We start from the raw sequence: 24,509 nt of genomic DNA on the forward strand, positions 1-24,509 counted from the left end.
CTTCTGGGCTCAACTTTGAGTTCAACAACTTCAGACTATGAACTCTGTCCTCCATGTTGTCCTGGTCAAGTAGAAAGGCTCTGTATCATGGCCAAAACTATCCAACCCAACTCCATTGCCCTTAACATGAGCACAAAGGTGACATGGGTGTTTTTTAAAAACAAGTTTTACTTGTAAATATTTCACATTATATTGGTTTCACTTTACTCAAGTATGCATTATTGTTATTTGTTGAGACTAGCTCAGGCAGAAAGATACATGTACTGGCACAGCTCATGGTTAGCATATATTGATGGTTACAAGGAGTTAGGGACATTTCCCTTATTGTGGAAGAAACAATGTTATGTTTTTTTCACTTTTTATTGAAAGTTCATGTTAGCGTCCAGTGTTGCTCTCTCCACTCTGTTAGACGTGGCTGAACTTACAGGCTCGGCTGGCCCTCCCATCTACGCAATCCAGGCAGATTTAAGGCTGGAAAATGTAACTCCACTATTTAAAAAAGGAGGGAGGGAGAAAACAGCAAATTTCAGACTGGCTAGCCTAATATCAGGAGTAGGAAAAATGCCAGAGTCTATTATAAAGGATGCTAAAAAGACCACTTAGAAAATATCAACGGGATTAGGCAAGGTTGGTCTGCACTTGAGTGCTGTTTTGGCTGCAGTTGAGTGCTTCAGTTGGTGTTTGTGACTGAGGGAGTTTAACGGTTAAATTAAGGATTAAATTTTATCTAAAGCCCCATCTTTTTTTAATTTAGCAATTAACTGAAAGTTGCCGTTAGGGTTGGAAGAAGGTGAGTTTTATTTCAGCCTTAAAAAGGTTCATACAGGCTCTGCTTGCAGCTGCAACTAGTTAATTAGATACAAAAAAAATATTGCTGCAAAAACTCAGCAGGTCTGACAGCATCTGTGAAGAGAAAGATAGAGTTAACGTTTTGAGTATGACTCTTCTTCAGAACTAAAGAGCAGTAAAAATGTGGTGAAATATATACTGTTTAAGGGAGGTGGGATAAGTGGAGCTGAATAGAAGGCCAGTGACAGGTGGAAGCAAAGGAGAGATTGCAAAAGATGTCACTAAATTGAGGGAAGTGCAAGTGAAGCGCTGCTTCACTTGAAAGGAGTGTTTGGGCCCTTGGACGGTGAGGAGAGGGGAAGTAAAGGGGCAGGTGTTGCACCTTCTGCGGTTGCATGGGAAGGTGCTGTGGGAGGGGGTTGAGGTGTAGGGGGTGATGGAGGAGTGGACCAGGGTGTCCCGGAGGGTACGGTCCCTACGGAATGCTGCCGGGGGGGTGAAGGGAAGATGTGTTTGGTGGTGGCATCATGCTGGAGTTGGTGGAAATGGCGGAGGATGATCCTTTGAATGCAGAGGCTGGTGGGGTGATAAGTGAGGACAAGGGGGACCCTATCATGGTTCTGGTAAGGAGAGGAAGGTGTGAGGGCGGATGCGCAGGAGATGGGTCGGACACGGTTGAGGTTGTTCTGTCTTTCTCCCTACAGATGCTGTCAGGCCTGCTGAGTTTTTCCAGCAGTTTTTGTTTTTGTTTCAGATTTCCAGCATCCGCAGGACTTTGTTTTTATTGTAGTTAATTAGATAACTAGCTTAATCAGGTTTTCAGAGGCTAGGTTCAGAGAATATAAAGGTAGGCTATCTTATAGTGCTGACTTTGTCTGCACTGGAGTGCTGTTTCTGGCTGCAGTCGAGTGCTTCAGTTGGAGTTTGGTGACTGAGGGAGTTCAGGGAGGAAGTGCTCTTTTCTTTTCCTACCTTTTCTCAGAAAGAAAAGCGGCTGCCTTGGTAAGTAGGACCTGGGAGTAAATTAGAAAAGTGTGATTTTTTAAACAAGTTGCTATGCTTGTATTTAACTGAGAAGTACCAGGAATAAGGGAAATTTAGGGCCAATATAATAACTTTATTCTACTTTGGACTATTTATATTAATTTAACGTAAGGGAAGTAGAGTTAAGACATGGCAGGGCATTTCAATCGAGTGGAATGCATGTCCCGTAATATGTGCAAAATCATGGAAGCTACCAGTGTCCTAGATGACTACATGTGCAGGAAGTGCTGTCAGCTGCAGAAACTTGAGCTCTGGGTTTCAGAGCTCGAGCAGTGGCTGGAGTCACTGTGAAGCATCGTGAGGCTGAGAGCTACATGGATAGCACAATCAGAGAGGTGGGCACACCACAGCTTAAGGGCCTGGAGACAGAGGGTGAATGGGTGACCACCAGGTAGTCCAAGAGAAGTAGGCAGGTAGTGCAGGAGTCCCCTGGGGTTCTGCTCACAAATTAGTTTTCCATTTGGAAGCTAGTGAGGGCACTGATCCCTCAGAGGAGTCCAGTCAGAGCCAAGTTTGTGGCACCATGAGCGCTTGTTTGTACAGGAGGAGGGAAGAAGAAAAGAAGAACTATAGTGATAGGGAATTGCCATGAATAGATATTAATGTCTATAATGTTATTGGAAATTATTTTTTAAACTGAATTGTAGTGGGGTGTGTGCCTGTGTGTCTTAACTGGATTAAAGCTAGCTAGTCTGAGCGCTATGATATACAAAAAGGAGTAGGTTTGAGATGGTAATTAAACAAACATGGAGAAGGTTAGAAACATAGGTGTCAAGGGGGCAATTTGCATTTTTAAAAAAAGCATTCAAAAAAATGTGTAAAATCTTATACTCAGCTGGGTGACACCAAAAAACGTGGTTATATTAATAATAAAATTAGTGGAATGAAAATATTATTGTTAGAAGATGTGATGTTAAAAGTCTAGGATACAACGGAAAGTTTGCATTCAAAGGGAAGCTAAGTATAAACAGAAGGGAGTTTGTGTGTGCAAGTCAGAGGAGTTTAAGATCTAACCAGCCTGTAAGCCTACAACTGTGTCTGCAAAGAAACCAAATTGCAAGAAACCTCATTTTGAATTCGTAAGGTCAAATGTGCTTTGCCTGGTGTCTGTTTAAAATCTATGGGCTATTGTTACCTTGGTGGAGATTTATCTGGGAGGGTTCGGGGATTTGTTTAAAAGTTATTATGGTAGTAATTTGTAGACATGTGCACGTGTTTAATTTGTTGTTAAATTAATAAATGTTTAAATTAGTTTTATATAAAAAACCTTTTAAGGCTTGGCGGTTTTATTTCTGAATTCTGAGCTGCATCTCAAACATACCCAATTGAAAATATAGGTTATGACAGTTGCTCAAATTTCCCTCTGGGATTTAAACTACTCAGCCTTTGCCAATTACTGTGTCATAACAGGATTCATTGGTTAGGGGAGCAGGCAGGCATTTCTGTGGCCTTAGACATGACTCCAGGATGGTATGTTACCTCCCTGGTGTCAGTGTCAAGGATGTCAAAGAGCGGCTACAGGACATTCTTCTGGGGGAGGGTGTTCAGCCAGAGGTTGTGGTCCACCTTTGTACCAATGACTTAGGTAGGAAGGGGGATGTGGTCCTGCAATCAGAATTTAGGGAGCTAGGTAGAAAATTAGCAAGCAGGACGTCAAATGTAGTAATCTCTGGATTACTCCCAGTGCCACGTGCCAGTGAGTACAGAAATAGGAGGATAAGGTGGATGAATGCATGGCTGGAAAGATGGTGCAGGAGGGAGGGTTTTAGATTCCTGGGACACTGGGACTGGTTCTGGGGGAGATGGCACCTGAACAAGCCCAATGGGTTGCACCTGAACAGAGCCGGGACTGAGTTACTTGCGGGTCGTTTTGATAGTGCTGTTGGGAGGGCTTTAAACTAACTCGGCAGGAGTGTGGGAAGCAAGAGAAAATAAGCAAGAGAAAATATTAGAGAGGAATACCAGGGTGCACAAAATACTGGGAGGGACAGATAGCACAAGTATAGAGAATAGTAAGTTAATAGGTAAAAAAGGAGATTGAAATTAAAACAAAGAAGAAAAAGTGTGCTTATGACAGGTGTCAGGTAGAAAATACAATTGAGAACCAAGAGGAATACAGAAGGTTCAGAGGGGAGGTGAAAAAGCACATTCGAGAAGAGGGATTATGAAAAAAGATATCCAGCCAACATAAAGGGGAATCCCAAAGTCTTCTATCGACATATAAATAGTAAAAGGGTGGTAAAAGGAGGAGTAAGGACGATTAGGGACCTAGAAGATAATTTACACATGGATGAAGGGGTCTTGGCTGAGGGATTAAATTAATTCTTTGCATCTGTCTTTACCAAGGATGTAGATACTACCCAGGCCATGGTGACAGACGAGGGAACTCTGTCACTAAAAGGATTCAAAATTGGCAAGGAGGAAGTGTTGGACAAACTGTTGGTACTTAAAGTTGACAAGGCACCATGACCGGATGAGATGCATCCAAGGGTATTGAAGGAAGTGAGATTAGAAATTGCAGCGGCATTGGCCATAATCTTTCAGTCTTCCCTAGGCTCGGGGATAGTGCCAGTCGACTGGAGAATTGCAAACATTACGCCCTTGTTCAAAAAAGGTTTTAAGGATAACCCAGCAATTACAGGCCAGTCAGTCTAACTTCAGTGGTGGGCAATATTCTAGAAACAATGATTCGGGATATAATTGGTAGTCACATGGAAAAATATGGGTCGATAAGAAGAACCAGCACGGATTTCGAAAGGGGAAGTCATGTTTAACAAATTTGCTGGAGTTTTTTGAAGAGGTAACAGAAAAGGACGATGAGGGTAATGCTGTTATGTGGTGTACATAGACTTTCAAAAGGCATTTGATACAGAGCCACACAACAGGCTTGGGAGAAAAGTTATTGCTCATGGAATAAAAGGGACAGTAGCAACGTGGATACAAAATTGGCTGAAAAATAGGAAGCAGAGAGTAATGGTGAATGGATATTTTTCGAGCTGGAGGAAGGTTTGTAGTGGAGTTCCCCAGGGGTCAGTATTGGGACCCTTGCTTTTCCTGATATATTAATGATCTAAAATTTGGTGTGCAGGAGACAGTTTCAAAGTTTGCGGATGATACTTGGGAGTGTTGTGAACTGTGAGGAGGATGGAGTGGAACTTCAAGAGGACATAGACAAGTTGGTGGAGTGGGCAGATAGGAGGCAGATAAAGTTCAATGTGGAGAATGTGATGCATTTTGGTAGGAAGAACATGGACAGACAATATAAAATAAGGGTAAAATTTTGAAGGAGGTGTAGGAGCAGAAACACTTGGGTGTTTATGTGCATAGATCATTGAAAGTGGCAGGACAGATTGAGAGAGCAGTTAATAAAGCATACAGTATCCTGGGCTTTATTAATAAGGGCTTAGAGTACAAGAGCAGGGAGGTTATGCTAAATTTATATAAGACACTCATTAGTGTCAGCTGGAGCATTGTGTACAGTTCTGAGTGCCACATTATAGGAAGGATGTGAACACATTGGAGAGATTGCAGAAAAGGTTTACAAGAATGGTTCCAGGGATGAGAAACTTCAGCTACGAGAATAGATTAGAGAGATTGGGACTGTTCTCCTTGGAGAGAAGAAGGCTAAGATTAGATTAGATACAGAAGTTCAAAATCATGGGCTGGACAGAGTAGATAGGGAGAAGCTGTTCCTGCTCGTAAAAGGATCAAGAATGAGGGTGCACAGATTTAAAGTGATTTGCAAAAGAAGCAAATGTGACGTGAGAAAAAACTTTTTCACACACCGAGTGGTTCAGGTCTGGAATGCACTGCCTGGAAGTGTGGTGGAGGCAGGTTCAATTGAGGCATTCAAGAGGGCATGAGATGGTTATTTGAATAGAAACAATGTGCAAGGGTATGGGGAAAAGACAAGGGCATTAATGCTCATAAGAATATAACAACTAGCAGGAGACCAGAACTCCCCAGCTGTGGACTCACCAAGGTTCTATACAACTCCAGCATAACCTCCCTACTTTTGTAATCTATGTCTCAATTGATAAAGGCAAGTGTCCCATATGCCTTTTTCACCACCCCACTAACATGCCCCTCCACCTTGTAAATTTCTTATTTCTTCATTGCAACTTACTTTCCCACCTATTTTGGTGTCATCTGCGAATTTAGCTATAGTACCTTCTATCCCTGAATCCAAGTCATTAATATAGATTGTAAATAGTTGGGGCCCATGGACCAAACCCTGTGGCACCCTGCCCGTTACAGCATGCCATCCAGAAAAAGACCCATTTATCCTGACTCTCTAATTTCTGTTGGTTAACCAATCCTCTATCCAAGCTGATATATTACCCCTAACTCTGTGTGATCTTATCTTGTGTATTAATCTTTTGTGCGGCACCTTATCTGGAAGTCCAGATATACTACATCTACAGGGTCCCCATTATCCACTTTGCTTGTCATATCCTCAAAGAACTCTAGCAAATTAGTCAAACACGATTTACTCTTCATAAAACCATGCTTCATTTGGAGAGCCAAATGGCCTCCTTCTTTGCTGTTAAAATTCTGTGATTCAATGATTCTGATTCTGTGAAGTTAACATGGATTTATGAAAGGGAAATCCTGTTTGACAAACCTACTGAGATTTGTGAGGACGTAACTAGCAGAATAGCTAAGGGATGTGGATGTGATATATTTGGATTTTCAGAAAACTTTTGATAAAGTCCCATATAAGGGTGAAAAATTAAAGCACATGGGATTGAGGATAATATATTGGCATGGATTGAGAATTGATTCGCAGACAGGAAGCAGAGAATAGGAATAAATGGGTCTTTTTCAGAGTGGCAGGCAGTGACTAGTGGGGTACTGCAGGGATCAGTGCTTGTGTCTCAGCTATTCACAATATATATCAATGATTTGGATGAGGGAACCAAATGTAATATTTCCAAGTTGGCTGACATGAAACTTGGTGGGAATGTGATTGATGAGGAGGGTGTTAAGAGGCTTCGAGGCAATTTAGACAGGTTGAGTAAGTGGGAAGATACATGGCAGAAGCAGTATAATGTGGATAAGTGTGAAGTTATCCACTTTGGTCCGAAAAACAGAATGGCAGAGCATTATTTAAATGGTGATAGATTGGGAAATGTTGATTTACAAAGGGACCTGGTTGTCCTTGTACACCAATCACTGAAAGCAAACATGCAGGTGCAGCAAGCGGTTAAGAAGGCAAATGGTATGTTGGCCTTCATTGCGAGAGGACTTGAGTACAGGAGCAAGGATGTATTACTGCAGCTGTACAGGGCCTTGGTGAGACCACACCTGGAGTATTGTATGTGCAGTTTTGGTCTCCTTATCTTCTTTTTTTATTCACTCACGGGATGTGGGTGTCGCTGGCTGGGCCAGCATTCATTGTCCATCCCTAGTTGCCCTTGAGAAGGCCTTCTTGAACCGCTGCAGCCCATGTGGTGTAGGTACACCCACAGGCTATTAGGAAGGGAGTTCCAGGATATTGACCCACTGACAGTGAAGGAACAGTGATTTTTTCCAAGTCAGGATGGTGAGTGACTTGGAGGGGAACTTCCAGGTGGTGGTGTTCCCGTATATCTGCTGCCCTTGTCCTTCTAGATGATAGTGGTCGTGGGTTTATAAGGTGCTGTCTAAGGTACACACTGCTGCTACTGTGCGTCGGTGAAGGGAGTGAATGTTTGTGGATGTGGTGCCAATCAAGCGTACTGCTTTGTCCTGTAAGGTGTCCAGTTTCTTCAGTGTTGTGGGAGCTGCACTCATCCAGGCAAATGGGGAGTGTTCCATCACACTCCTGACTTGTGCCTTGTAGATGGTGGACAGGCTTTGGGGAGTCAGGAGGTGAGTTACTTGTCACAGGATTCCTAGCCTCTGACCTGCCTAAGAAAGGATATGCTTGCCATAGGGGGAGTGCAGCGAAGGTTCACCAGACTTATTCCTGGGATGGCATGATTGTCATATGAGAAAGATTGGGCCAACTAGGCCTGTATTCGCTCGAGTTTAGAAGAATGAGACAAATAAAATTCTGACAGGGCTGGACAGACTGGATGCAGGGATGATGTTTCCTCCCACTGGGAGTTCTAGAGCAAGTGGTGATAATCTCAGGATACAGGGTAGGCCGTTCAGGACTGTGATGAGGAGAAACTTCTTCACTCAGAGGGTGGTGAACCTATAGAGTTCTCTACCACAGAGGGTTGTGGAGGCCAAGTCACTGAATATATTTAAGAAGGAAATAGATAGATTTCTGGACTCTAAAGGCATCGAGGGGCATGCGGAGCGGGATTACAGCATTGAGATAGAGAATCAGCCATGATCATATTGAATGGTGGAGCAGGCTCGAAGGGCCAAATGACCGACTCCTGCTCCTAGTTTCTATGCTTCTATAAAGAGTATTGCCGATATCACTGTCAGCGGGGATAATTGAAATGTTCTTGGTGAACTCAAAGTCCTCTAAGGACTCTGCCAACCAATACCCTTTTGTGTACTACCAGCCCAGTACTGACAGCACCCTTCAGGCCCCTCATTTTCTTACCTTGACTGACTGTTCCCATCACCCCTCCCCCACCACACCCAGGACATCAAGCCCTTCCCACTTCACTCCTCCATGCACCTGACCCTATCCTCTTTCCTCCCTTAGATCCCTCTTCCATATCCCTGACTCCACTCCATACTGCCCCCACACCCTCCAACCACTCACGCATCGTTGCTGGTCCTGAGCAAGCTGCCATCTGCTACTCTCCTTTGTGTGATAGAATTAAACAAGGAAAACCACTAACCTTACATGCAATTGCATAAAGCCAACTGGTGCACACACACTACCTTTAAAACAAGTGTGAAGTGGGTGCAATGTGATTCTTGTGCGTTGCTAACTTTATCTTTCAGGTGGGGTATAATGGAAAAAGAATCACAGAATCACACAGTGCAGAATAGGCCCTTCGAGTCTGCACCGATATGTGAGAAACACCTGACCTACCTACCTAATCCCATTTACCAGCACTTGGCCCATAGCCTTGAATGTTATGACATGCCAAGTGCTCATCCAGATACGTTTTTCACATCCCTACTAAACCTCCTGCCCCTCACCTTGAACTTATGCCCCCTTGTGACTGACCCTTCAACTATCCACCCTGTCCATGCCCCTCATAATCCTGTACACCTCGATCAGGTCACCCCTCAGTCTTCTCTGCTCCAATAAAAACAACCCAAGTCTATCCAACCTCTCTTCATAACTTAAATGTTTCATCCCAGGCAACATTCTGGTGAATCTCCTCTGCACCCCCTCCAGTGCAATCACATCCTTCCTTTAATGTGGCGACAAGAACTGCACACAGTACTCCAGCTGTGGCCTCACCAAGGTTCTATACAACTCCAACATGACCTCCCTACTTTTGTAATCTATACCTCGATTGATAAAGGAAGATGTCCCATATGCTTTTTTCACCACCCCACTAACATGGCCCTCTGCCTTCAGAGATCTATGGATACACACACCAAGGTCCCTTTGTTCCTCAGAACTTCCTAGTGTCATGCCATTCATTGAGTACTTCCTTGTCAAATTACTCCTTCCAAAGAATTTTATGTTAATGAGTATTGATAGCATGTAGAAGTATTACAATTAGGAACCCATCACAAGCCAGTGTGAGAATCAACACACAGGAAACATGCGGTGACCTTATCTCTGTATCTCAAACCACTGTCCAGAAATTGCCTAATTAAGTCATACTACATCCCAGTTCCCTGCTCACACAGGCTCCATAAAACCCCTCCATAAAACTTTGTTTTTCTCTCTCAACAGATGCTGCTAGGCCCGTTAAGTAATTTCAAAATTTTCTGTTTTTATTTACAATACAAGGTTATGACTGGAATGAATAAGTGAAGGCAGCAAAAGTTGAGAGGGGGCCTGATAGAGGTGTATAAGATTATGATGGGCATTGATAGGGTGGATAGAAAAGCACTTTTTCCATTAGCAGATGGGTCAATAATGGGGTCATAGATTTAAGGTAAGAGGTAGAAGTCTAAGAGGGGAGTTGATGAGAATTTTTTTCACCCAGAGGGTGGGGGGAGTCTGGGACTCTGCCTGAAAGGGTGGTTGAGTCTCGGAAGATCCCCTCCAAGTCACTCACCATCCCAGCTTGGAAATATATCACTGTTCCTTCACTGTTGCTGGGTCAAAATCCTGGAACTCCCTCCCTAGCAGCACTGTGGGTTTCCCTAAACCACATGGACTGCAGTGGTTCAAGAAGGCAGCTCACCACCATCTTCTCAAGGCCAACTAGGGATGGGCAATGAATGCTGGCCCAGCCAGCGAAGCCCACATCCCGTGAATGAATAAAAAAAATAGAAACACAACAGTTACTGCCTCTGGGCCCTCCTTTCAACCGCTCCAATGAGTATAGGCCCAACATGTTGAACCATTCTTCATAACATAAATCCTCATCCCAGGAATCAGTCGAATGAACCTTAAGTAAGGAGACCAAAATTGTGTGCAGTACTCCAGATATGGTCTCACCAATGCCCTGTACAACTATAGTAAAACTTCCCTATTGTATATTCCATTACCCTTGCAATAAATGACAATATTCCTAATCACTGGTTGTACCTGCATACTGTTTGTGATTCATGTTATGAAGGAGATTCTCAACACCTTTTGTTTACAGCATCACAGAATTTTACAGCACAGAAGGAAGCTATTTGGCCCATTGTGTCTGTACCAGCTCTCAGAACAAGAAATTTGCTTAGTGCCATTCTCCCACCTTCTCCCCATAGATCTGCACATTGTTCCCTTCCAAATAACTTAATTTCCCTCTGAATTCCTCAACTGACCCTGTCTCCCCCACACTCTCAGACAGTACATTCCAGATCCTAACCACTCAATTGACCCTCTCTCCCCCACACTCTCAGACAGTACATTCCAGATCCTAACCACTCGATTGACCCTGCCTCCGCCACACTCTCACACAGTACATTCCAGACGCTAACCACTCGATTGACCCTCTCTCCCCCACACTCTCACACAGTGCATTCCAGATCCTAACTACTCGATTGACCCTCTCTCCCCCACACTCTCACACAGTACATTCCAGACCCTAACCACTCGATTGACCCTGTTTCCGCCACACTCTCAGACAGTACGTTCCAGACCCTAACTACTCGATTGACCCTGTCTCCGCCACACTCTCACACAGTACATTCCAGACCCTAACCACTCGATTGACCCTGTCTCTGCCACACTCTCACACAGTACATTCCAGACCCTAACCACTCGATTGACCCTGTCTCCCCCACACTCTCACACAGTACATTCCAGACCCTAACCACTCGATTGACCCTGTCTCCCCCACACTCTCACACAGTACATTCCAGACCCTAACCACTCGATTGACCCTGCCTCCCCCACACTCTCACACAGTACATTCCAGACCCTAACCACTCAATTGACCCTGCCTCCCCCACACTCTCAGACACTGCGTTCCAGACCCGAACCACTTGATTGACCCTGTCTCCGCCACACTCTCAGGCACTGCGTTCCAGACCCGAACCACTCGATTGACCCTGTCTCCACCACACTCTCAGACACTGCGTTCCAGACCCGAACCACTCGATTGACCCTGTCTCCACCACACTCGCAGACAGTGCATTCCAAACCTTAGCCACTCACTGTGCAAAAAATGATTTTCTCCTATTGCTTTTGCTTCTTTATCTTAAATCTATGCCCTCTTGTTCTTGATCCTTTCCTGAGTGGCAATGGTTTCTCTCCATCTACATATTCTAGACCCTTATGATTTTGTATACCTGTATAAAATCCGTTTTCAGCTTTCTTTTTTCCGAGAAAAATAGTCCCAACTTCTCCAATCTATCTTCATAGCTGAAGTTCCTCAACCCTGGAACAAATTTGTGAATCTTTTCTGCACTCTCTCCAATGCCTTCACAACTTTCCTAAAGTACAATGCCCAGAACTGTACAAACTACTCCACCTGAGGCCAAACTAGTATCCTATACAAGTTCAACTAATCTCCTTGCTCTTGTACTCAATGCCCCTATCAATAAAGCCCAGGATACTGTCTGTTTTTATAATTGCTCTCTCAACCAGGTTTTACATCATGCTTAAATTTTGAAATTGTGCCCTGTAGGGTCTAGGTCATTAATATAGATCAGGAAAAACAAAGGTCCCAACACTGACCCCTAGGGAAGTCCACTACAAACCTTCCTCCAGCCCAAAAACATCCATTTATCACTACTACGTTCCCTGTCACTCAGCCAATTTTGTGTCCACGTTGCTACTGTCCCTTTTATTCCATGAGCTATAACTTTTCTCACAAGTCTGTTGTGCAGAACTCTATCAAATGCCTTTGGAAGTCCATGTACACCACATCAACAGCATTAGCCTCATCAGCCCTCGTTGTTACCTCTTCAAAAACCTCCAACAATTAGTTAAACAGGATTCTCCCTGAAGAAATCTATGCTGGCTTTCCTTAATCAACTCGCATTTATCTATGCGACTATTAATTTTGTCCTGAATTATTGTTTCTAGTAGTTTCCCCACTACCAAAGTTAAACAGACTGGCCTGTAGCTTCATGAAAAAGATCTTCCTCCTGCACTTCTTGCCTAAAACCTTGAATCCATGCCTGTTAATCCTTGTACAATCAGCTAATTGGGCCAGTTTCCTCTGCTCTACCTTATTAGACTCATAGACATTGACAGCAGGGAGGCAGTGGCATAGTGGTATTGTCACTGGACTAGTATCCTAGAAATCCAGCATAATGCTTGAAGGACCTGAGCTCATATCCCACCAAAACAGATAGTGAAATTTGAATTCAATAAAAATCTGGAATTAAGATAAATCTAATGATGACCATAACAAAAACAGAATTACCTGGAAAAACTCAGCAGGTCTGGCAGCATCAGCGGAGAAGAAAAAAGTTGACAGTTCTGTTGAAGGGTCATGAGAACTCGAAACGTCAACTCTTTTCTTCTCCGCCGATGCTGCCAGACCTGCTGAGTTTTTCCAGGTAATTCTGTTTTTGTTTTGGATTTCCAGCATCCGTAGTTTTTTGTTTTTATCTCTAATGATGACCATTGTTGATTGTTGTAAAAACGCATATGGTACACTAATGCCCTTTAGGGAAGGAAATCTGCTGTCCTTACCTGGTCTGGCCTACACATGAGTCTGAATGAAGGCAATGAGGGATGGGCAATCAATATATCCCATGAAGGAATTCTTAAAAAACCACAAAAGGAAGCCATCTGGCTACACTAATCCCATTTTCCAGCACTTCACACAATCCCATTACAGCCCATAGCCCTGTATCTGCCCTTGTCCTTCTAGGTGGTAGTGGGTTGAGACTTGGTGAATTCCTGCAGTGAATCTTGTAGATGCTAGACACTGCTGCGACTGTATATGCATTGGTGGTGGAGGGAGCGAATGCTTGTTGATGTGGTGACAATCAAGCGGGCTACTTTGTCCTGGACGGTGTCCAGCTTCTTCAGTGTTGTGGGAGTTACACTCATCCAGGCAAGTGGGGATTATTCCATCATACTCCTGACTTGTGCCTTGTAGATGGTGGACAGGCTTTGGGGAGTCAGCAGGTGAGTTACTCAGAATCACACAGTGCAGAAGAGGCCATTCAGCCCATCGAGTCTGCACCGACACTTGAGAAACACCTGACCTACCTACCTCATCCTATTTACTAACAATTGGTCCATAGCCTTGAGAGTTATGATGTGCCAAGTGCTCATCCAAGGACTTGTTAAAGGATGTGAGGAAACCTGCCTCCACCACCCTCCCAGGCAGCGCATTCCAGACCATCACCACCCTCTGGCTAAAAACATTTTTCCTCACATACCCCCTACACCACCTGCCCCTCACCTTGAACTTGTGTCCCCTCGTGACTGACCCTTCAATTAAGGGGAACAGCTGCTCCCCATCCACTTTGTCCATGCCCCTCATAATCTTGTACGCATCAATCAGGTCCTCAGTCTTCTCTGCTCCAACAAAAACAACCCAAGTCTATCCAACCTCTCTTCATAACTTAAATGTTTCAGCCCAGGCAACATCCTGGTGAACCTCCTCTGCACCCCCTCCAGTGCAATCACATCCTTCCTATTATGTGGCGACCAGAACTGCACACAGTACTCCAGCTGTGGCCTCACCAAGGTTCTATACAACTCCAACATGACCTCCCTACTTTTGTAATCTATGCTTCAATTGATAAAGACAAGTATCCCATATGCCTTTTTCACCATCCCACTAACATGCCCCTCCACCTTCAGAGATCTATGGACACACACGCCAAGGTCCCTTTGTTCCTCAGAACTTCCTGGTGTCATACCATTCATTGAATACTTCCTTGTCAAATTAATCCTTCCAATGTGCATCACCTCACACTTTTCAGGGTTAAATTCCATCTGCCACTTATCTGCCTATTTTACCATTCCTTCTATATCTTCCTGTAGTCCAAGACACTCAACCTCACTGTTAACCACTTTGTGTCAATCCACAAAATTACTAATCCTACCCCCCACATAGTCATCTATGAAGTTTATATAAATGACGAATAATAGGGGACCCAGCACAGATCCCTGTGGTACGCCACTGGACACTGGCTTCCAGTCACTAAAGCATCCTTCTGTCATCACCCTCTGTCTCCTACAACTAAGCCAATTTTGAATCCACCTTATCAAATTACCCTCTATCCCACGTGCCTTCTTCATAAGTCTCCCATGTGGGACCTTGTCAAAGGCTTTGCCGAAATCCGTATAAACTACATCAATAAACTACATCAACTGCACTACCCTCATCTATACACCTGGTCACCTCCTCAAAAACTTCAATCAAATTTGTTAGGCATGACCTCCCTCTGACAAAGCCATGCTGACTATCCCTGATCAAACCTTGCCTCTCCAAGTGGAGATAGATATTCTCCTTCAGAATTTTCTCCAATAGTTTCCCTACCACTGACGTGAGACTCACTGGCCTGTAGTTCCCTGGCTTATCTCTACAGCCCTTCTTAAACAGCGGAACCAGATTAGCTGTTCTTCAGTCCTCTGGTACCTCCCCTGTGGCCAGAGAGGAATTAAAAATTTGGGTCAGAGCCCCTACGATCTCCTCCCTTGCCTCCCTCAGCAGTCTGGGATACAAATCATCCAGACCTGGAGATTTTTCTACTTTTGAGCCTGCCAACACCTCCAATACCTTGTCACTCCCTATATCAATTTGCTTAAGAACCTCACAGTCTCTCTCCTCGAGTTTGACACCTTCATCCTCATTCTCTTGGGTGAAGATGAATGTGAAGTATTCATTCAACACTCTAGCGATGTCATCAGGCTCCATCCATAGATTACCCCCTTGGTCCGTTATGGGCCCTACTCTTTCCCTGGTTATCCTCTTCCCATTGATATACTTATAGAATATCTTGGGATTTTCCCTACTTTTACCAGCCAGAGCTTTCTCATATCCCCTCTTTGCTCTCCTAATTGCTTTCTTAAGCTCCACCCTTCATTGTCTGTACTCCACAAAAGCCTCTGCTGATTTGCTTCCCTTGTACCTGCTAAAAGCCTCTCTTTTCCTTCTCATCGTAGCCTGAATATCTCTGGTCATCCATGGTACTTGGGCTTTTTTCTCCTCCCTATCATCCTAGAAGGAACATGTGAGCCTGTACCCTCCCCATTTTGTTTTTGAACGCCCCCCACTGCTCCTCTGTAGATTTCCCCACAAGTAACTGTTTCCAGTCTACCTTGGCTAGATCCTGCCTTATTTTACTGAAATCCATTCTAGCCCAATCCAAAACTTTTTTTGTAACTTGTCTATTTCGTTGTCCATGACAAACTTAAACTGTACCATGTTGTGGTCACTATCACTAAAATGCTCCCCCACCACCACCTCAGCCACCTGTCCGGCTTCATTCCCCAGAATTAGGTCCAGCAATGCGCCATCCCTTGTTGGACCCTCTACGTATTGACCTAAAAAGTTCTCCTGTACACTTTTCAAGAAATCCACTCCATCCAAGCCCTTAACACTTTGTCTATCCCAATTAATGTTGGGAAAGTTGAAATCACCTCATATAATTACCCTATTGTTATTGTTTTTACCAACCTCCACAAATTGTGCACATATTTGCTCCTCAATTTCCTGCTATCAGGGGGTCTATAATAAACATCTAATAATGTGGTTACCCCTTTTTTATTCCTAAGCTCTACCCACAAAGCTTCATTCGATGCCCCCTCCAAGATATCATCTCTCCTTACTGCAGTAACAGACTCCTTAACTAATAATGCAATGCCCCCTCCTCTTTTACCCCCTCCCTTGTCTCGCCTGAAGATTCTATATCCCGGAATGTTGAGCTGCCAATCCGACCCCTCCCTCAACCACGTCTCAGTGATGGCTACTATATCACAATTCCACATGTCAATCCTCACCCTTAACTCATCCGTTTTACCTGTAATACTCCTGGCATTAAAGTAGAGGCCATCCAGCCTTGCCTTACTCCCTTGAAGCTTATTGCAGCTGTACTCTCTCTGACTTGATTGTTTTACTGTATTATGATGTTTCCCTATTCTGCTAACATTCTGTGTCCCCTCCCCTTGCCAAATTAGTTTAAATTCCTCCCAACAGCACTAGCAAACTCGCCCACAAGGATGTTGGTCCCGCTCTGGTTCAGATGTAGACCATCCCACTTGTACAGGTCCCACCTTCCCCAGAATTCCTGCAGGATTCCTAACCTCTGACCTGCTCTTGCAGTCACAGTATTTATATGGCTAGTCCAGTTCAGTTTCTGGTCAATGCTAACCCCTAGGATGTTGATAGTGGGGGAATTCAGTGATCGTTATGCCATTGAATGTCAAGGGGCGAAGGTCAGATTCTCTCTCACATTGCAGATGGTGGAATTTGAATTCAGTAAAAATCTGGAATTAAAGTTCTAACGATGGGCATGAAATCATTTTTGATTGTTGTAAAAACACATCTGGTTCACTAATGTTTACAGAAGGGAATCTGCAGTTTTTACTTGGTCTGGACTACATGTGACTCCAGACCCAGAGCAATGTGGTTGACTCTGAAATGGCCTAGCAAGCCGCTTATTTGTATCAAACTGCTACAAAGTCTCAAAAAAGTAATGAAACCAGACGAACCACCCGGCATCGACTTAGGCACTGGAAATGACAATGGCAATCTCAGCCCTGTCGACCCTGCAAAGCCCTCCATACTAACATCTGGGGGCTAGTGCCAAAATTGGGAGACCAACAGCCTGACACAGTCATCCTCACAGAATCATACCTTATAGATAATGTCCCAGACACCACCAACACCATCCCTGGGTATGTCTTGTATCACCAGCAGGACAGACCCAGCAGAGGGGGAGGCACAGTGGGATACAGTTGGGAGGGAGTTTTCCTGGGAATCCTCAACATCAACGCCGGTCCCCATGAAGTCTCGTGGCATCAGGTCAAACATGGGCAGGGAAACCTGCTAATTACCATGTACCGCCCTCCCTCAGCTGATGAATCAATGCTCCTCCATGTTGAACATCACTTGGAGGAAGCACTGAAGTGGCAACGGCACAGAATGTACTCTGGGTGGACTTCAATGTCCATCACCAAGAGTGGCTCAGTAGCATCACTATTGACCGAGCTGGCTGAGTCCTAAAGGACATAGCTGCTAGACTGTGTCTGTGGCAGGTGGTGAGGGAACCAACAAGAGGGAAAAACATACTTGACCTCATCCTCACCAACCTGCCTGCCGCAGATGCATCTGTCCATGACAGTATCAGTAGGAATGACCACCGCACATTGTGGAGATGAAGTCCCGTCTTCATACTGAGGATACCCTCCATCGTGTTATAAGGCACTACCTCCGTGCTAAATGGGATAGATTTTGAACAGATCTAGCAACTCAAGACTGGGTATCCATGAGGCGCTGTGGGCTAAAAGCAGCAGCAGAGTTGTACTCGAACACAATCTGTAACCTCACAACCTGGCATATCCCCCACTCTACCATTACCATCAAGCCAGGGGATCAACCCTGGTTCAATGAAGAGTACAGGACGGCATGCCAGGAGCAGCACCAGGCACACCTAAAAATGAGGTGTCAACCTGGTGAACAGGACTACTTGCCAAACAGCATAAGCAGCAAGTGATAGGCAGGGCTAAGCAATCCTACAACCAATGGATCAGATCTAAGCTGTGCAATTCTGCCACATCCAGTTGTGAATGGTGGTGGACAATTAAACAACTTGCTGGAGGAGGCTCCACGAATATCCCCATCCTCAATGATGGGGAAGCCCAGCACATCAGTGCAAAAGACAAGGCTGAAGCATTCGCAACAATCTTCAGCCAGAAGTGCCGAGTGGATGATCCATCTCAGGCTCCTCTGGAGGTCCCCAGCATCACAGATACCAGTCTTCAGCCAATTCAATTCACTCCACTTGATAGCAAGAAAAAGCTGAATGCACTGGATAGTGCAAAGGCTATGGGGCCTGACAATATTCCGGCAATAGTTCTGAAGGCTTGTGCTCCAGAACTTGCCGTACCCCTAGCCAAGCTGTTCCAGTGCAGTTATAATACCGGCATCTACCCGGCTATGTGGAAAATTACCCAGGTATGTCCTGTACACAATGCAAGATAAATCCAACCCGGTCAATTACCGCCCCTTCAGCCTCCTCTCGATCATCAGTAAAGTAACAGAAGAGGTCCTCAACAGTGCTATCAAACAGCACTTGCGTAGCAATAACCTGCTCACTGATGCCCAGTTTGGGTTCCGCCAGGGCCACTCAGCTCCTGACCTCATTACAACCTTGGTTCAAACATGGACAAAAGAGCTGAACTCCCGAGGTGAGGTGAGAGTGACTGCCCTTGACATCAAGGCCTCATTTGACCGAGTGTGGCATCAAGGAGCCCTAGCAAAACTGGAATCAATGGGAATCAGGGGGAAAACTCTCTGCTGGTTGGAGTCATACCCAGCACAAAGGAAGATGGTTGTGGTTGTTGTTAGTCAGTCACCTCAGCTCCAGGGCATCACTGCAGGAGTTCCTCAGGGTAGCGTTCTTGGCCCAACCAATTTCAGCTGCTTCATCAATGACCTTCCTTCCACCATAAGGTCAGACGTGGGGATGGTGATTGCACAATGTTCAGCACCATTTCCTCAGATACTGAAACAGTCCATGTGCAAATGCAGCAAGACCTGGACAATATCCACGCTTGGGCTGACAAGTGGCATGTAACATTCGCGCCACACGGCAAGAGAGCATTATCCAGAGCATTACCCTGGGTCTCGGGATTACTAGTCCAGTGACATTACTGCTACACCATCGCCCACACCCCTCCCTCCCCACCACCCCATGATATAAAGGCACCAATCAGTGACTGGGTAAACACGTTGGTTAATTTATTTAGACTAGGTACACAAGAACATTTATACAAAGGCAGAAAACATGAAGAAATCAACAGCGGAGCTGTGTGTGCTGTGTTCTGTTCAAAGGCCAAAGTGAAACTGAGACGAGATCACATGACACACTTCCTTTCTAATGATGGCATGCTGCTATTCCTTAAAGGCATATTACAACATCCACCCACATTTTTTTAAAGACACATTACCCCCTTCCAAAGAAGTACAACTACTTACACTACACGTTCATATTTAGTTACCAATACATAAGTATACAACCGACATATCTATGAGTCTCTAAAAAGCAGAGGTAATCTGCTGATATGTCCAGATCTTGTAATGATAACCTTATCTGGAGCTTTCTTTGATGGTTCACAGTGATCTGTGTGGTTGTCATTTTTGGATGTTGTTCCTGGTTGTGTTTGGGATCTAGCCCTCCTTACAAGAGGACTGCATGGTGAATGAGGATATGGAATGGATCTGATTTGTCCACCTGTTCTGTCTCACTGTTACACCTTTATGTGTGATGATATCATAGGGCCTTGGTTCTGAACAAAGCCCTGTCACCTTGGCTGGTTGCCACATACCTTCTGTGGGATCCTGGATGTGAACTTGTTGTCCCAGCTGTAAACTTGATAAACTCTGTACCTACATTTTTATCGTGCACATTGGTCATCTTCTCTTGCAGTCTTAAAAGTTGCGCTCTTGTTTCTGAGAGAGTAAAATGGTTAAGAGTAGGTAGATTGGTACACACTGGTCTGCCAAACATGAACTCTGGTGTTGCTCTCTCTCAGCTGTCACATTGCAATGTGACAGTCTACATTTGAGAATTCGGGATTTCACCCTGCAAATCATTTGTTCAGCTAGGCTGTTAGACCTAGGGTCACGAAGAGAAGGAGTTGTGTGATTGATATTCCACTGCTCACCCATATCCTGAAATGGCTTACCAATAAATCGCAGACCATTATCAATAATGATCTCTTTGGCACACCAAATAAACTGAAAACGGCATTTAGTGGCAGTTGCGCTTGATGTATTATGTAATTGTCAAATAAGGGGTACTTGCTAAAGTAGTCGATCATGGACTTGAAAGAGGTCAGTGCAATTTTTCACCAAGGATGGGTAGGAACTTCATGTGGAATCATTGGTTCTTTGTGCTGACTTGGCACATGCTTTTGACATGCTTTGCACTTCTTGACAACGACTTCAGCATCATTGTCCAGTAACCAAGCTGCAATTTCAAAACTGTCTGACACTGCAAACTCATTGTGGTCTGATCTGAATGTCAGGAGTCATCTCACAGAATGTTACTATGCAGAAGAAGGCCATTCGGCCCATCATGTCTGCACCAGCTCTCCGAATGAGCATTTCACCTAGTGCCATTCTCCTGCCTTCTCCTCTGAACATTGTTTCTTTTCAAATAATCATCAAATTCCATCTTGAATGCATTGATTTAACCTGCTTCAACCACATTCTGAGGCAGTGTATTCCAGATCCAAACCACTCACTGTGTGAAAAAGATTTTCTCATATCGCTTTTGCTTCTTTTATGTCTCATGCCGCGTAGCACAATCTAAGCCTGTTTACCATGTCATACCTGTACTTAATGTTGCTTCCAGGCTGTTTGACCACCACTGGACACTTTGTCCTGTTTTTATACTGATATAAAGGCAGCAATTATTCATAAAGGATACACATAGTGGGTTCATATATTTAGACTAGGCACAAAAGAACATTTACACAAAGGTAGAAAGCATGAAAACATCAGCAGCGGAGCTGTGTGTGCTGTGTTCTGCTTACAGGCCAAAGTGAAACTGAGACTGGATCAAATGACACACTTCCCATCTAGTGATGGCATGCTCCTATCCCTTAAAGGCATATTACAATGGTAACCACCACTTAGAAGAGTGGGGGAAAGAGAACCCAGAGGCAGTAGCCACCACCTAGAAGAGCGGGCAAAAAGAGGACCCAGAGGCAGTAATGACCATCTAGAAGAGCAAATGAAGAGGACCCAATGACACTCAGCAGCACCTAGAAGAGCCATCAATCCAGTACAATCTGTGGCTCCAGAGCAGAGTGGCCATGTCCTGAGAGAAGTCAAAGTGTGATATCATAGGACAATAGATGCGATTGGTTGGTGAATATTTTGCCCTTTTATCTTCAAAACTCATATAATTTGTTAGTAATTGTAAAGTTTTATCAGTTGTAGTAAGGTTTACCAGCAGGGGTAAAGGTTATTGGGAGTATAGGGAGTAAAGGGAGTGTTTATTAATTATAGATACCAGGGTGATCAGGGCAAACAAATCTGCAGTAAGTGGCTTGAGGAACTTCGGCTCAGAATCATTAATGTTAAACTGAAGATACTGTGATGCATCAGAAAGGGGGATCGTTACCTGGACACTTTGTACCATGCCCTTTAGGATTGAGTCTTCTGACTTGGTCAGTGGCCAGAGATAGGAGGTCATGACTGTGAATGAGGCAGGTGTGGGGACCCAGGAGGTAGATGTGGAATTGCAATTGTCTAACAGATTTGAGGCTCCTGCAGCCCGTATGGATGAAAGTGATGGCTGCAGGATGGACCAGAAACCTGACAATGTTCAGGAAGCCATTCAAGCGGAGGGAGTTAATAGGAATTTAGTGGTAGTTGGGGACAATATAGTCAGAGGGATAGGCACAGTTCTCTGCAGCTGAGAGTGGCCTCTCAGCTATGTTACCTGCCCAGTGCCAGGGTTTGGGACATCTGCTCTGCGCTGGAGGGGAACTTGCAGTGGGAGGGGGAGGATCCAGTGGTCATGGTCAATGTAGGTACCAGTGACATAGGTAGAACTAGGAAAGAGGTTCTGCTGCCAGAGTATGAGCAGCTGGGGGCTAAATTAAAAAGCAGAACCCCAAAGGTAATAATCTCTGGATTATTACTTGTTATGAAGAGATATTAATGTCTATAATGTTATTAGAAATTATTTTAAAAATGGAATTGTAGTGGGGTCTGTGTCTATGTTTGACTGCGCATATCTTAATTAAATTAAAGCCAGCTATTCTGGGTGCTTTTATGTATAGTAGTTTGAGATGTTAATTGGGTAAGCAGAAAGGAGGATAGAAGGTAAAGTGTAAATTTGCATTTGCTGAATAAAGCATTCAAGAGTGGGCCTTGTACCTAGCTGGGAGACACCAAGCAATGTGTTTATATTACTAATAAAATTGGTGGAATGAAAGTCTATTATTGTTAGGACATGTAATATTAACAGCCTGGTGTTATAATGGAGAATTTATATCCAAAGAAAAACTTAGGTATAAACAGAAGGGAGGTTGGATGTGTAAATCAGAGGCTTTTATGATCTAACTAGCCTGTAAGCTTACAACTGTGTTTGCAAAAGAACCAAATTGCAAGGGACCTCATTTTGAATTCGTAAGGTCAAATGTGCTTTGTCTGGTGTCTGTTTAAAGTCTATGGGTTACTATTGCCTTGATGGAGATTTACCTGGGAGTGATTAATGTGGGGGTTTGTTTAAAAGTTATTATGGTAATAATTTGTAGAAATGTGCGTGTTTAATTTGTTGTAAATTAATAAATGTTTAGTTTAGGTTTATGTAAGAAACCTCCTGAGGCTCAGTGGTCTTATTCCAGAATTCAGAGCTGCATCTCAAACACACCAATTAAAAATATAGGTTATTACAGTTGTTTCAAGTTTCCCTTTGGGGCTTAAACAATACTACCTGAGCCATGAGCAAACTGCCATCAGGAAAATCAGATTAGAGAGTTAAATGCATGGCTCAAAGATAGGTGTGGGAAAGTGGGAGTTGTACTGTTGGGACGGCCTTCACCTGAAATGTGCTGGGACCAGTGTTCTGGCAAGTTATATAACGAGGGCAAAAGAGAAGGCTTTAAACTAAATAGTATCAATGTATCAAGTTTGGGAAGATGTGATAAATTAAATAGGGAAGACAAGGCAAAAGAGCAAGGTCGAATTAGGGAAATGATGATCAGAGTGTGGTAGGAAGGGACAGAGTGTACAAACCTAAGAATGAATCAGCAGGTAAAACTAGAGGTTACAACAAAGTAAAAAGACAGAACTAAAGGGCCCTATCTGAATGCAGGTAGCATTCATAACAATACAGATGAATTGACAGCACAAATAGAAATAAATGGGGAGGTGATGGTGTAGTGGTATTGTTGCTGGACGAGTAATCCAAAGACCCCAGGCAACTGCTTTGGGCTGGGTTTGAGTCCCACCATGGCAGATAGTGGAGTTTGAATTCAAGAAAAATCAGGAATTAAAAGTCTAATGATGACCATTGTCGATTGTTGTTCACTAATGTCCTTACCTGGTATGGCCAACATGTGACTCCAGACCCATAGCAATGTGATTGACTCTTAAATACCCTCTGAAATGGCCTAGCAAGCCACTCAGTTGTAACAAACCGCAATGAAGTCAACAAAAAGGCTGAAACTGGATGGACCACCCGGCATCGACCAAGGCTCTGGAAACGACAATGGCAATCACAGCCCTGTTGACCCTGCAAATTCCTCCTTACCAACATCTGGGAGCTAGTGGAAAATCTTGCCCACAACTGTCTTCACATTAAGGATACCCTCCATCGTGTTGTGTGGCACTACCACCGTGCTAAATGGGATAGATTTTGAACAGATCTAGCAACTCAAAACTGGGCATCCATGAGGCACTGTGGGCCATCAGCAGCAGCAGAGTTGTATTTGAACACAATCTGTAACTTCATGGCCTGGCATATCCCCCAGTCTACAATTACCATCAAGCCAGGGGATCGACCCTGGTTCAATGAAGAGTGCAGGAGGGCATGACAGGAGCAGCACCAGGCATACCTAAAAATGAGGTGTCAACCTGGTGAAGCTACAACACAGGATTACTTGCGTCCCAAACAGCATTAGCAGCTAAGCGATTCGACAACCAACAGATCAGATCTAAGCTCTGCAGTCCTGCCACATCCAGTTGTGAATGGTGGCGGACAATTAAACAACTCACTGGAGGAAGAGGCTCCACAAATATCGCCATCCTCAGTGATGGAGGAGCCCAGCACATCAGTGCAAATGATAAGCCTGAAGCATTTGCAAGAATTTCGAGCCAGAAGTGCCGAGTGGATGATCCATCTCAGCCTCCTCTGGAGATCCCCAGCATCACAGATGCCAGTCTTCAGCCAAATCGATTCACTCCATGTGATATCAAGAAACAGCTGAAGGCACTGGATACTGCAAAGGCTATGGGGCCTGATAATATTCCAGCAACAGAACTGAAGACTTGTGCTCCAGAACTTGC

General features: G+C 44.3%; 1 protein-coding gene across 1 annotated transcript in view; it reads right to left on the reverse strand.

Annotated features, from left to right (window-relative positions):
- Positions 1–24,509, reverse strand: part of fbxo41 (F-box protein 41) — a 302,145-nt gene that overhangs the window by 11,748 nt on the left and 265,888 nt on the right. The window lies entirely within an intron of this gene.

This window comes from Carcharodon carcharias, chromosome 1, assembly GCF_017639515.1.
Source record: "Carcharodon carcharias isolate sCarCar2 chromosome 1, sCarCar2.pri, whole genome shotgun sequence".
NCBI lineage: Eukaryota > Metazoa > Chordata > Chondrichthyes > Lamniformes > Lamnidae > Carcharodon > Carcharodon carcharias.